The 13,706-nt window shown below is 47.6% G+C and overlaps 1 protein-coding gene across 3 annotated transcripts in view; it reads right to left on the reverse strand.

The window, feature by feature from the left end:
- SHISA6 (shisa family member 6) overlaps positions 1 to 13,706 on the reverse strand; it is a 149,543-nt gene that overhangs the window by 116,732 nt on the left and 19,105 nt on the right. The window lies entirely within an intron of this gene.

The following is a 13,706-nucleotide window of genomic DNA, read 5'->3' on the forward strand; positions in this document are numbered from 1 at the left end:
AATGTATAATATATATTATACAGTATATAAATATATATTTATATTTATAAATTGCCATATATAATTATAGATGCACATTTATTTTTATGTATGTATAGATATTTCTATATATATTTATGTACATAATATACAATAATATAATTATATAAATAGAATAATTCTATTATTAATAACATATTATTAATAATATAATAATTAAAATATATTTTACATATATATTTCTATTTAATGTATTTATATATTTCTACTAAAATTTACACTTATATTTATATTATTATTATTTTTAGGGGTTTTTAAAATTTAATTATATGTGCTCTTTACAGCCCCTCCGTCACCCTCACACATTGCACAATTAAAGGCACCCTGAGAATGGCCCAGAAAACAACACCTGCAGCAACATCAAAGCCTGAATTCTTTGCTGGCAAAGATTTAGGAAGAAGAACAACTGCACATGTTGGAAATTGTGAGCAGAACCTGAGAGGGGAAGCCCCAAAATGCCAAATCCAAGAGCCCACTCCTCACGAAATTGGCTCATGCCAGGTTCAGACCCACCTTTGCCCTCCAAAGGTCTCAAAGGGAGTCAGAGGAGATTCTCAGCCCCTGAGAGCACCCTGGTGGCAGAGGTTCTGTCCCCATGTGCCAATGTCCCCTCTGTGTCACAGATCTGTCCCCAGGTGCCAATGTCCCTCTGTACCAAGGGTTCTGTCCCCAGGTGCCAATGTCCCCCCTGTGGCAGGGTTCTGTCCCCATGTGCCAATGCCCTCCCTGTACCAAGGGTTCTGTCCCCAGGTGCCAATGTCCCCCTGTCCAGGCTGGTCCCATGTCCCCATCACAGCAGCACAGCAAAATTGGGTTTTGGGACAGCTCCTCAAATTCCTCCTCAAAAGACTCCTCAGAGCTTTCCCAGTCCCTGACAACACTGCAGGTTCAAGAGACACCCAGTTCTTTAATATTTTAATACATTAATAAAGGAAAAAAAGCAAAGCACACCCTGCCTGCCTGTTACCATGCAAAGCTCTGAAATGAGGACACAGATGATTTTTCAGATACTCTTTATCATCTCCTCCCTTTTTCATGTTGTTAATTTTTCTGCTCCTATTATTTCAGCAAGAGGCAGAGATAAGAAAGGTGCAGGGGGAGGGAAGGGGGGCGGCCTGGGGGCTGCAGGGATGCAGCTGGATCCCAGGGAAATTCCATTTTCCCTGATTTCCTGCCCGAGCTGAGGTGGCAGAAGGTGCTGGGCAGGACCAGGAGGGCACCCAGCTCTGTCCTGCCTGACCCACGCTATTCCACAGCCCTTCTCTGCTTTGCAAAAGCAAAAAAAAACCCCAAATCTGTTTGTTCCCACCCCATTCCAGGCTCTCTGGCAACACCTTGGGAATGAGAGAGGCTTTGGAACCTCCCCTGTTTCCCTTGCAGCCACTCACTGTCCCCAGAGCCGCACAAATATTGCTGCTACCTCCAGCTGAAATCAGCTGCCTCTCACAATTCCCTTCGGAGAACCTGCTTAAGAACAGATCAAGGAGGGGAAGTTTATAAAAAAGCAAACATTTACTGGCAGATTGAGGATTCCTCATCAGCCACTTGCTCTCTGAACCTTGCTCTGCCCCTGCTTATGGAACATTGTAGTTCAATTAAAACATCCCTGTGATAACGAGCCATTAGCATTTGAACAGGAGTTACATTTTCCCAGGAGAAACTCAGATTTGCAGACTTCAAGCAGCATGATTTTTCCTTTCCATGGATATATTACAGCATGCTACGTTTGCTTTTTGGTTTGTTTTTTATTTTTTTAATTCCTGCTCACTTGTGATCATTTCTTTCGGCCTTGCAAAATTCTGGGAGAATTCTTGGAGTGAATTTTCCTTTCAGAGGGAACTGGGAGCTGCTGGGGGGCCAAATCCAGGTGTTGTTATTCCATTTATTTGCCACAATCCCATCCTGAGCAGGGTGTTTCACCTGGAAGTGAAGGGACCCTTGGAGCAATCCCAAATGCAGGTGCCCAGTGGGAGCACAGACAGGGAAATTCCCCATTTCCTTCTCCAAGGAAAGGAGGTTTTCCTCCTTTCTGCCTCCAGATGTGCTCTCCCCGAGCTGCTGGAGCTGCCTGTGCCATGGGATGCGATAAAGCTCCTGGAACTCATCCCAGATGTTTCCCCAGACCAGGCTGAACCTCAGTGTTGTCCTGGTGAGAGAGCTAAAGAATGCCAAATTACTTAAAAAAGCAGCGTACATAGAGTGATCTTCATTTTATTTCAGATTTCAGGGATTTTTCATTGAATTACAGAATGGTTTGGGCTGGAAGGGACCTCAGAGCTCTTGCAGTGCCACCCCTGCCATGGCAGCGACACCTCCCTCTGTCCCAGGAAGATCAACACAGCTCCAAATCCCCAGCAGAGACTGAAACAGGGTGGAATTTCACTCCTGTTGCAAACAGGGAGAGAAATTACCAAAGAAAGGCCTCCTAAAATCAGGCCTGCTCTGTTAAATGAATATCCAGCCTGTCACTTCTCCTAAAGGCAGTTTGGAAGGTCTCTTATGAAAACGTCTTGAGAGATAAAGTTCATTGACACAAAAATCTATTCCTAGGGTGAAAAACAAGTGCACCCGGATAAGCAATAAGATCTGTCCTATGAGAATTAGTAGAAAAAAAATGGGTAAGCTAACGAAAAACACAGAAGTTTGATAGATATGCAAAATACCATGGACTGACCAATGAACTGAGTGGGAATGGTCAACCAAGAAGATCTGACAACAGAATAAGAATAAGAATAAGAATAAGAATAAGAATAAGAATAAGAATAAGAATAAGAATAAGAATAAGAATAATGATGATGATCATCATCCTATAAAATATGATCTACACAATAAAGATTTGGCTTTTCCTGCATGAAGAAAAATGGAGTCCTGGCTCATTTATTACAAAATACTTTCTTCCCCCCCCTCCTCTGGTTACAAGAGAGCAGAGTGCTCTGCCTGCCACACAAAAAAAAGGCAAATTCTTCAGGGCACGGAGCTCAGAGGGAACATTTCATTACAAAGGCATCCTACAGAAGTCACATATGGAACAACCTCGGCCACAAACTGCAATTACAAGCCCAGCTCTGCTTTAACAGAATTATTAGAGCTGAACTAAAATGCTGTTATCCACCTCTTGGAAATGTTATTACTGAGCCCAGATTACATCACCCTGAGAAGGGCAGACAGGGACTGGCGTGGACAGACTTTTGCAAGATGCACAGAGATGTGACCTCAGCCTGGCCACAAACTGCCCTGGGGAAAGGAGCCCTGCACCAAGGAGGAGCCCTCACATCCTCAGCACAGACACTGCCAGACAGATCTCTGCAGGAAAAGGGGAAAAATATTCATTTTTGGAGGATCCACAGCCTCCCTGCTTCTGGTGCTGCTCATTTCTGATGAAGGGATTCTTTGGGGCAGTTCCCCACATAATAGAGCTGGAGTGATCTCCTTTTGGGGTTGTTTTACCTATAACAGAGCTGGAGTGATCCTTTTGGGGCTGTTTTACACACAACAGAGCTGGAGTGATCCTTCTGGGGTTGTTTTACACAAAACAGAGGTGGAGTTATCATTTTAGAGCTGGGAGTGATTCTTTTGGGGCTGTTCCCCACAAAACAGAGCTGCAGTGAACCTTTTGGGGCTGTTTTACACAGAGAAAAGCCCAAGTCCAAGCCCAGGAACTGCCACAAGGGCTGGGAGGTGTTTGCAAAGTGCTCTGCACCATCCCCTGTCCTGCCACTCACACTGGGGCATCTTGGAATGCAAGGGGGGCTCAGCTCCACACCCAAACCTGCTTTGTGTGATTCGTCAGAAAGCTTTTAAAGTGAGTTATAACACTGAGTTCTGTCTCTGCTGCCTGGGATGTGAGCTGATGGCATCTTCCCATTGTCATACCCATGGAATGAGGCTGATGCTGGAAAATCAAACAGCTCAAGGCATGTTTCCAGAGTCTTGTCCTGTTTGTCGTTTGTACAGAGAGCCCAGCTAGGGGGGCCTGCACAGGTGTGACAGTGTTCACAGAGGTGCTTAGACTGGTGAAGAGACAAGGATCTGACTCTATGTTTCAGAAGGCTGATTTATTATTTTATTATATATATTACATTAAAACTATACTAAAAGAATAGAAGAAAATGTTTCATTAGAAGGCTGGCTAAGAATAGAATAGGAAAGAAGGAATGATAACATAAGATTGTGGCTCGGACTCTCTGTCTGAGACAGGTGACTGTAATTGGCCATTAATTAGAAACAACCACATGAGACCAATCACAGATCCACCTGTTGCATTCCACAGCAGCAGATAATCATTGCTTACATTTTGTTCCTGAGGCCTCCCAGCTTCTCAGGAGGAAAAATCCCAAGGAAAGGATTTTTCATAAAAGATGTCTGTGACACATAGGGTGCCCAGAGAAGCTGTGGCTGCTCCACCCTTAGAATTCTGAACACCCCAGTAACTTTTGTTGGGGTCAGATGGGCAGGAATAGAACAGGGAGCCATGCCCAGAGCACACTGGAGGAATCTGCTGGCCCAGCCTCTCCTTTAATGAGATTCAATGAGCCCTCTCTGTTGTCATTTTATTGCAGGCATTCCACACAGTTGTCTCCTATCACAAAAGTTTCACATCTCCTTGGGGTTTCTGGTGGGCAGCTCTCAGACCACTGACTCTTTCTTCATGACCAAGTGACTCCAGCTCCCTTCTCACCACCCCACTCTTTTATAGCATCTTTTTCTCATTGCTCACAGCTGTGGCCTGTTAAAGCCAGGCCTACTCCTAATCTTTGATAATTGGCCCAGCTGCAGCTCCTTAGGGAAAAGATTGCTTTCTACCTATCTTTATTTTCCTATATTCTATGTCCCTACACCTCTCCAAATGAGCTTCCAACAGCAGCTCCCTGTGCCCTGCTTTGGGATGGATCCCAGGAGTGGCTCCAGCAGGGGCTGCTCCAACCCCTGTCCCCTCCCTGAACACTCTGTACCCCTGGAACTGAGCTCAGGGGCTGGGGAGCCCAGACAAGCTGTGCTGCTTCTGCTGGAATCTCATTTACAGAGGGCCTGATATTCCCCTCCTAATTAATTTGCTCTGTTCGCCCGCGACCGAACTGGCTTTTGTTCTTCTCAAAAATTAGCTGCAATACCTGATGGAATTTAATTATATAGGCTAAGGAAGGTGATTAAGGGCACGGGGAGAGCTGATGACACCTCCCAGGCTTCAAGGGTATCAGCAGAAGGGAGACAGAACCTGCAGGGAGAACATTGAGGAGCAACTGTCCCAGCAGGGATTGAAGGTTGAGATAAACATTCCCTGATACCAGAGAGCCTTTGCAGGGTCAGCTGTGCACCACTAAAGTGTCAGGATCTTTAGCTTGTAAGAGTGACCCCAAGAAAAGATGGAAAGTCTCTTTTCCCAGCCCGGCACTTGAAGAAGGAGTCAGAGCTCTTCATTTCTCGGTCTCAAGGTTGTTTATTGTTCCTTATCTATGAAATTCTTTCTCCTGCCCTGCTCGGGTCCATCCAGCAGGACAGTTCCAGGCACTCTGCCTCCTCCAGGGTGATGTTATGTCTTTATACTAAAAACTATGTGTACAATGTTTACAATTACTTTCAATACCTATCACCTGTGTTAGACAGTGAGCTTCTACTCTAAACCAATCCAAAAGTGCCAACATCACAGCAGAAGATGGAGGCCAAGAAGAAGAAGGAGAAAGGCAGGACACACCCACTTCCCTCCATCTTGCCCACTGAACCCCCATTCTAAAAACCCCAAAATCTACTTTTTCACCCCGTGATAACTTCACAATTATTCTACCTAAACTGTTGTGGCTTGCAGATCTTCATCTAAGGTTGGCAATTTGCTCCATGGGTCATAATCAAACCCACAGGGATCTTAAACTCTGTGCCAGGGTCTCTGAGCCCCCTGGCAGGGTCCTGGCTGCTCAGGACAGCCAGAGGGATGTGCTGGGTCCTGACATTAAAAGTGCCCAGATCTGCCTCAGACACCATCCCAGGGAAATTAGGTGTGCACATCACCCCTGGCCCTGCATGGCAGCTCTGGATCCCCTCAATGCCCTCGGGGGCTTAGGGGGGCCAGGCTGCAAGGGGAGCATCCCCCACCACAGCTCAGGTGGAACTGAGCCTGATCTCTGCCAGGATCAGCCTGATCCAGAGCCTGGGACCACAAATCCCAGCTCAGTGGGACACCTGTGCCAGCCAGGCTGGCAAACATAGCGGGGGATGCAGGAATTGGGGAATCTTGGGGTAGACCTTACAGGAATTTTGTAAAACTGCAAAATTCCCTGCTAAACATAAGAGGGATTCCAGAATTGGGGGATCTCGGGTCAGCCTTTGACAGGAATTCTGAAAAACTGCACAGTTCCCTGCTAAACATGAGTGAGATCGAGGAATTGGGAGATCTTGTGGCAAATTTCACAGGAATTCTGTAAAACTGCACAAAATTTCCATACTAAACACGATGGGGATTCAGGAATTGGGGGCTCATGTGCCAAACTTTACAGGAAATGTGTAAAATTGCACAATTCCTTGCTAAATATGAGGGGGATCCAGGAACTGGGGGATCTTGGGCCAAACTTTGACAGGAATTGAGTAAAACTGCACGATTGCAGCAGTGTCTGTGCCTGTGCCTCAGCCTGAGCACTGGGAAATGGTGATAACACTGATTTTCTCAGCTGGGCCTTGGGAGCCTCCTCATGAATATTTATGAAGTGCTCTGTTTATAATTGTGAGTAAATAAATGGGTGTGTGGAATTCACAGTCCAAGGATGAGAGTTGCTCTGTTTCACACCCTCCAAGGAATCATTCATGGTTCCTGCTTTCCTCTGGAAGGAAAGGATTTCGGAAGAGCAACTCCAAAAGCTGCCATCCCAAAGGGAGCTGCAGTCAGGAAAGAAAAGCCAGGACTTGAGGGGCAAATCCTGCTGAGGTCAGGAAAGGCAGGGAAAAGCTCTTGGCAGAACTTCCTGTGCCTGGGGATGGTGCCTGTTGGAGTTTATGAAGTGCTCAAGTGTCCAGATCCTTTCTTACATCATTTTGAGAGGGGACATCGCGCTGAGAGGCTCAGAATCTTTTGGGGTCTTACCCACTCATTCCCTGTGATACCTGTGAGGGATTTTGGGGACCTGCTGGGAATGCTCCTGGTTGTTTTTGTGCCTCTTCCTCCCCTCTTTGTCCTGAGCAGCAGCTGTCCATGGCCTTGTCCTTTTGTCCCTGCCCTGGTTCCCAGCTCAGCAGCCAGATAAAAGTTCCCATTCCCAATGAACCCATGGGGTGATGGCAAGGCAGCTGAAACAGGACTAAATTCCCTTCCAAGCCAGTCATTCCAGGATTCCATGACCCTTTCCTGGATGCCTGTCCCATGGTGGCCAGAGCTGGCCATGCCCTGCAGCTCCTCCTGCCACAGTCTGTCCCTCTGGTCACCCAGCCAGCCCAGCAGTGACTGCTCCAGGCAACATTTGTCCCCCATGGTCAAAAAAAACAAAACAAAACAAAACAAAATTAAAAAAAACCCAAAATGTGACATTCCCACGGGGAATCATAGAATTACAGGATCATGGAATCATAGAGTCATAGAATCATGGGCTTGTAGAATCATAGATTCATGGAATCATAGATTCATGGAATCATAGAAACGTGGAATCACAGAAACATGGAATTGTAGAATTAAAGAATCATAGACTTACGGAATTGTATAATCATAGAGTCACAGAATCATGGAATTGCAGAACCATAGGAATATGGAATCATAGATTCATGGAATCATAAAATCACAGAGTCATAGAATCATGGAATGGTTTGGGTTGGGAGGGACCTTAAAGCCCATCCCATTCCACCCCTGCCATGGCAGGGGCACTTTCCACTGTCCCAGGGTGTTCCCAGCCCTGTCCAACCTGGCCTTGGGCACTGCCAGGGATCCAGGGACAGCCACAGCTGCTCTGGGCACCCTGTGCCATTCCTCCTCCTGCCAGGGAAGAATTCCTTCCTAATTGGGTGTCCTGGCAGGGATGTGGCCGGTGTGAGCATGGTCCTTGCCAGCCAGGCTGGGAGGTGCCACTGCCACCCTGAGCAACTCCTTGCACTCAGCCTGTTCCCTGGGAACAGGGCAGGAATTGCTGCTCTAAATAAGAGCTCAGCACCTTTTAATTTCAGTTTTTAACCCCTGAAACTGCAGCTCTGTGGGAAGCTCTACCCAGCTGTGATGAGCAACACAAATTACACATGGAGCTGGGACACGACCTGAAGGACCTGTGTCCCTGTGGGCAGGGCAAAGCTGTGTTCAGCTGCCCCTTGGACTGGTGTTCACTGGACAGAGCTGTGTCCAGCTGCCCTGCAGGGCTGATTTTTTGCTCCCCTCCCCAAGAAGAGCCTTCAGGGCAGCCACCAGGCCACCTTTCCTTTTGGACTATTTTCTGTTTGGCTGGATTGCTAATGCCAGAATAATTACTTAGGAAAATTCCTTAATCAAAATCCCATTTGTGGAGGTAATGAGCAAATAGGTCAAGGAGAGCAGCGTGCCTTAGGAGCAGGAGCTGCTTCCCTGAGCAGCTGCAGAGCTGGTGGCTGCAGGGACCAGGGCTGTCTGCAGGGCAGGGGTGGCCTGTCCTGGGCAGGATTCACTGTGGGAATCCACAAAATCAGAGGGTTTTGGGAAAGCTGCAAAAGGCCTCAGAGACAGCAGAACTGTGATTAGAGCTAAGCAGTAGCCATGAGATTGGTCAGCGGAAAAATTATTTAAACTGTAGAAAAGCAAGGACAAATTGAACAATGGTTTGTGTGTTAATGCTTGTCTAGAATAACTCCCTAAGCTGCAGAAAAGTTTATCTAGCAAGATATTAGGGAGTCCTAAGCTTAATAATGGAGCTCTGGGCGTTGTGTTTCAAGGTTCACAAGCAGATCTATTTGAAATAAGCAAGTATTGTTTAACCAAAGGTACCTGTGCTTATAGTGGTTGGATAGAACTACTGTCAATGTGCTTTTGCTTTGTGTGATTGGTCAAGAAGCTTATAAAGTGAGTTGTAACATTAAGTTCTGTGTCTGCTGCCTGGGATATGAGCTGGTGGCATCTTCTCATTTTCATAACCATGTAATGAGACTGATGCTGAAAAATAAAACAGCTCAAGGAACATTCCCAGCAGCCCTGTCTCATTCATGGTCTGTAAATAACCCCCCTGGCCAGTGTCAATTCACATCCCCCAGAGGGGCTGTCCTGTGTCTCAGCATCCCTCAGGGAGGCTCCCAGAAGGAGGCACCCTCTGAGTGCTGCTGCTGTGCCCAGGCTGGCTGCACAGTCCCCAGGGTGTGTGTGACAGCGTTCACAGGGGTCTGAGGATGAGGGAAGAGACGAGGATCTGACTCCATGTTTCAGAAGGCTGATTTATTATTTTATTATGTATATTATATTAAAACTATACTAAAATAATAGAAGAAAAGGTTTCATCTCAGAAGGCTAGCTAAGAATAGAAAGGAATGATAACAAAGGCAGCTTACACTCTCTGTCCGAGCCAGCTGACTGTGATTGGCCATTAATTAGCAACAACCACATGAGGCCAATCACAGATGCATCTGTTGCATTCCACAGCAGCAGATAATCAATGTTTACATTTTGTTCCTGAGGCCTCCCAGCTTCTCAGGAGGGAGAAATCCTAAAGAAAGGATTTTCATGAAGAGATGTCTGCGAAGGTGTGAGCTGGGGCACAGCAGTGACACCTGAGCCTGTCACAAGCAGGGTGGCTCTGGGGACCCCAGGCCATGCTGAGGGTGGGATGGGGGCACTGGGGGGGTCAGTGCTGTGCCCTGTGGCCAGGGGTGCCCTCAGGAGCAGGGCACAGGGGCTGTGGCTAGCTGCAGGTGCCCTGCAGAGCCCTGGTGGCAGAGGGCAGTGCAATTAAAGCTCATCAACAATTCAGGAGCCAGTGAAACATTCATGGCCTGGCAGCTGCTGCAAGGTGAATATTTCATCAGCTGCACCAAGGATCACTGTGACAATTATGTTGGAGTGATGTTCACAGGTGTCACCTGCCACTGAACACAGGGCTGGCAGCTCCTGTGCCACCAAAGAGCGTCCCCATGGAGTGACCAGGGCTGGCAGCTCCTCCAGGGTGAGCTGCTGTACCACGGGGACGTTGTGAAGCTTGTATCCCCATTTGTGTGCTCTGTTTATGCTGGATATTGTGTTCTGTGCCTTCAGGACTGGCAGTGCAGGTGGGACAGGACAGCTGCTCCAGCTGTGCCACACCTGGAGCCCTGCAGGGCCTCTGGGACAGGCACCAAGGAGGGGAAACACACAGAGAGCAGCCTCAGAGGGAGGGGACAGCTCTGGCTCTGTGCTGTGGGGCTGCCAGGGGGATATAGAGGACAGAGCTCCCCAGGGCTCTGGGGACAGCGGACTCTGCTCTGGGACAGCACCCAGGGCATGGCTGGGGCTGGGCATGGGGAGTTTGGGATGGATTTAGGGAAAGGTTCTTCCCCCAGAGGGGCTGGCACTGCCCCAGGGAATGGTCATGGCCCCAAGGCTGCCAGGGTTGCCCAGGATGGGGTTGTTTTTGGGGTTTGGGATGGATTTAGGGAAAGGTTCTTCCCCCAGAGGGGCTGGCACTGCCCAGGCTCCCCAGGGAATGGGCACAGTCCCTGGAATTCTACAATTCCATGATTCCATAATTCTGTGATACTACAGAGGCTGCCAGAGCTCCAGGAGCCTTTGGGGATGCCCAGGGTGGGATTGTTGGGGGTCTGGGCAGGGCCAGGGCTGGACTCACAATCCCTGTGGCTCCAGCTCAGGAGATTCTCAGGTTCCATGCATTCCTGCAGTTGGCAGACACTGAAAGCCACGTTCTGGATATTCAGTATTTACCCCAGTGCTTTTGGGAGGGACCTCTCTGAGCCCTGGGGACTGACAGTAGTGGAACATCTGTGGGGGTGTCTGTTAGAGAGCAGCTCTTATCCACAGAAGTGATTTACCACCAGAGATAGAGGTGCTGGCACAGCTGACAAAGCAGGGACAGATTTGGGGAGGGAGCTGCAAAAGGCCAGCCACATATTTCAGAGTTATTTTCCTGAGGAGGATTTGATGAGATGTGAACTTCATTATTTGCTAATGTTGCAGCACAGAGCCTTGTCCAAAGCCCAGGAGAGTCAGAAGGAATCTTTCCATTAACTTTGCTGATTGTAAGTGAGATTGTGACAGATGTACTCCTTTTCCCTTCCTCCTCAAATATTTTAAATCAAACAGCACGAGCTGATGTGTCCTTTCCTGGAGGAGGGCATTGCTCCCTCTCAGGGCTGCTCCAATAAACAACCCTGGGGAGCCTTTCAGGTCAGAGGGGCTGAGGGTGTCAAAGCTCCAGGGAAGGGGAAGTGAGGCAAGAACCACTCAATTCCCAATTAAAACATTTTGACCGCCACCAAAGGAAATTATTGGCATCTGACTCCATTGATTCAGAATGCTGAACAATTGCTTTAATAAACTATATTCCATTATACTGTACTATATTAAAGATACTGTAGTACTATTAAAGAAAGCTAAAGAAAAACCCGTGACTGTCTGAGACAGCCAGGACACAGCTTTGAGTGATTGGCCAGGGAATCAAAGCAATCCTCAGCAGAATCCAACTGACCAAATCACTTCAGGTGAACAATCTCCATAACCCATTCCACATGTGCACAAACAACAGGGGCAGTGAATAAAGAATTGTTTTCTCTTCTTCTCTCTGTGCTTCTCCAGGAGAAAAACCCTGTGAGAGAATTATCTCTCTCTCTGTTCAGAGAATGTGAATGCCACGGGCACCCTCTGCAAGCTGAGCTGGTTCTCCATGGCAAGGGTGCCTCAGATCCAGTGGCCACTGCTCTGCTGAGGGCTGTGGCACCTCCTGCACTGGCACCTGAAGTAAAACACTGTGACCCCCACCACAGGTAATGGTTGGCATCTGATTCCGTTGACTCAGAATGCTGAGCAATTGCTTTATTAAACTATATTATATTATACTGTACTAGATTAAAGAATACTATACTACTGTTAAAGAATTCTAAAGAAAAACTTGTGAGTGTCTGAGACAGCCAGGACACAGCTTTGAGTGATTGGCCAGGGAATCCTCAGCAGAATCCAACTGACCAAATCACTTTAGGTGGACAACCTCCATAACGCATTCCACACATGCAAAAACAGCAGGAGCACTGAATACAGATAAGAATTGTTTTCTTCTCTCTGTCCTTCTCCAGGAGAAAACCTGTAAGGGAGAATTATGCCTCTCTCTCTCTCTGTTCAGAGAATGTGAACGTCACAGTCACCCTCTGCAAGCTGAGCTGGTTCTCCATGCCAAGGGTCCCTCAGACCCCATGGTCTCTGCTCTGGTGGGGCTGTGGCCCCTGTGCTCCTCTGCAGTTCACTGCTCCAGGTGACAATGCCAAGGATAAAGCAGCCAGCCTTTGTTCCAGTACATTTTTTGTGCAGTTTAAAGTGAAAATAACCCAGCTGGGAACTAAAGGAAGCTGATAGTGGTGGAGGCAGAGCATAGATTGAGTTGCAATATCTGGGCAGGGGTCCAGCAAGAGGGGAGGGGAGTTTACTGATTCTGGCACGCTCTAATGGAGCTCTGCTTCCAGCTCCTCACCTCTGTTTACACTTCCATGGAGTGTGATAGGATCAGCAATCAGGAGCCAGGAGAGGCCCAGCACACACAATGTGCTCATAAAGATTTCATTCTTCACCGTGTCAAAAAACAACTTTCTGGAGGCCAATTTAATTGTTGTCAATAGCAGTTGCAAATTGGCCTTAACATTTTAAATTGATGTTTTCTGTAAACTGCCCTGATTAATGGAAGGAAAAGATTGTGTTTCTGCCTTTCTCCTGAAGATCTAATGGAGGTAACAAACAATAATTGATCTGGCAGGACACGGAGAGGCAAACAGGGAGACTCAGACCTGCAACAGAAATGATTTTACCTGTCCACAGCTTCAGAATGGCACAGCTCTTAGACAGTGGGCTTGCTTGGCTTTGCTCCTGAGGAAAGCAGCTTTAACTAAAGTTCCTTAACTACAGACAGAGGAGTTTGGCTTTGGGGGAAGGTATTGAGAACATGGAGGGAATCCCGATCCCCTGGGCTTTGGGGGAAAGGCATTGATAAATCAGAATGAACCTGGATTCCCTAGGCTTTGGGGGAAGGCACTGATAACCTGGAACTAATCTAGATCCCCTGGGCTTTAGGGGAAGGTTCTGACAACCTGGAATGAACCTGGATCCTCAGGGCTTTAGGAGAAGGCACTGGTAAACCAGAAGGAATTTAGCATTCCCTTGGGCTTTAGGAAAGGCATTGATCACCTGGCATGAACCTGGATCCCCTGGACTTTGGAATAAGTCATTGATAACCTGGAGGGAACCTGGATCCACTGGGTTTAAAAAAAAACCAAAATAAAGCTGTTGCCATAGTAACCCCCAATTTCCAGATATCACCTGGCTGATAAGCACCATGCTGGCCTCGTGGCTCTGGGCCTGCTCTGGGCCCAAGGAAGGCTAAATCAACCCAAACTCTTGGAGCAGGCACCTGGTGCTTGTCCCAAGTCTCTGGATGCTGCTGCTGTGGGTGGTGTCATTTTCCTGTGTGTGCACACTCACACCCTCCACCTCCTCCTCTGTTTCCCCACAACAGCCAGACTTTCCGAGCTATTCCTTCAATCTTTTTTTTCAC

Source organism: Zonotrichia leucophrys, chromosome 18, assembly GCF_028769735.1.
Source record: "Zonotrichia leucophrys gambelii isolate GWCS_2022_RI chromosome 18, RI_Zleu_2.0, whole genome shotgun sequence".
NCBI classification, from domain to species: Eukaryota; Metazoa; Chordata; class Aves; order Passeriformes; family Passerellidae; genus Zonotrichia; species Zonotrichia leucophrys.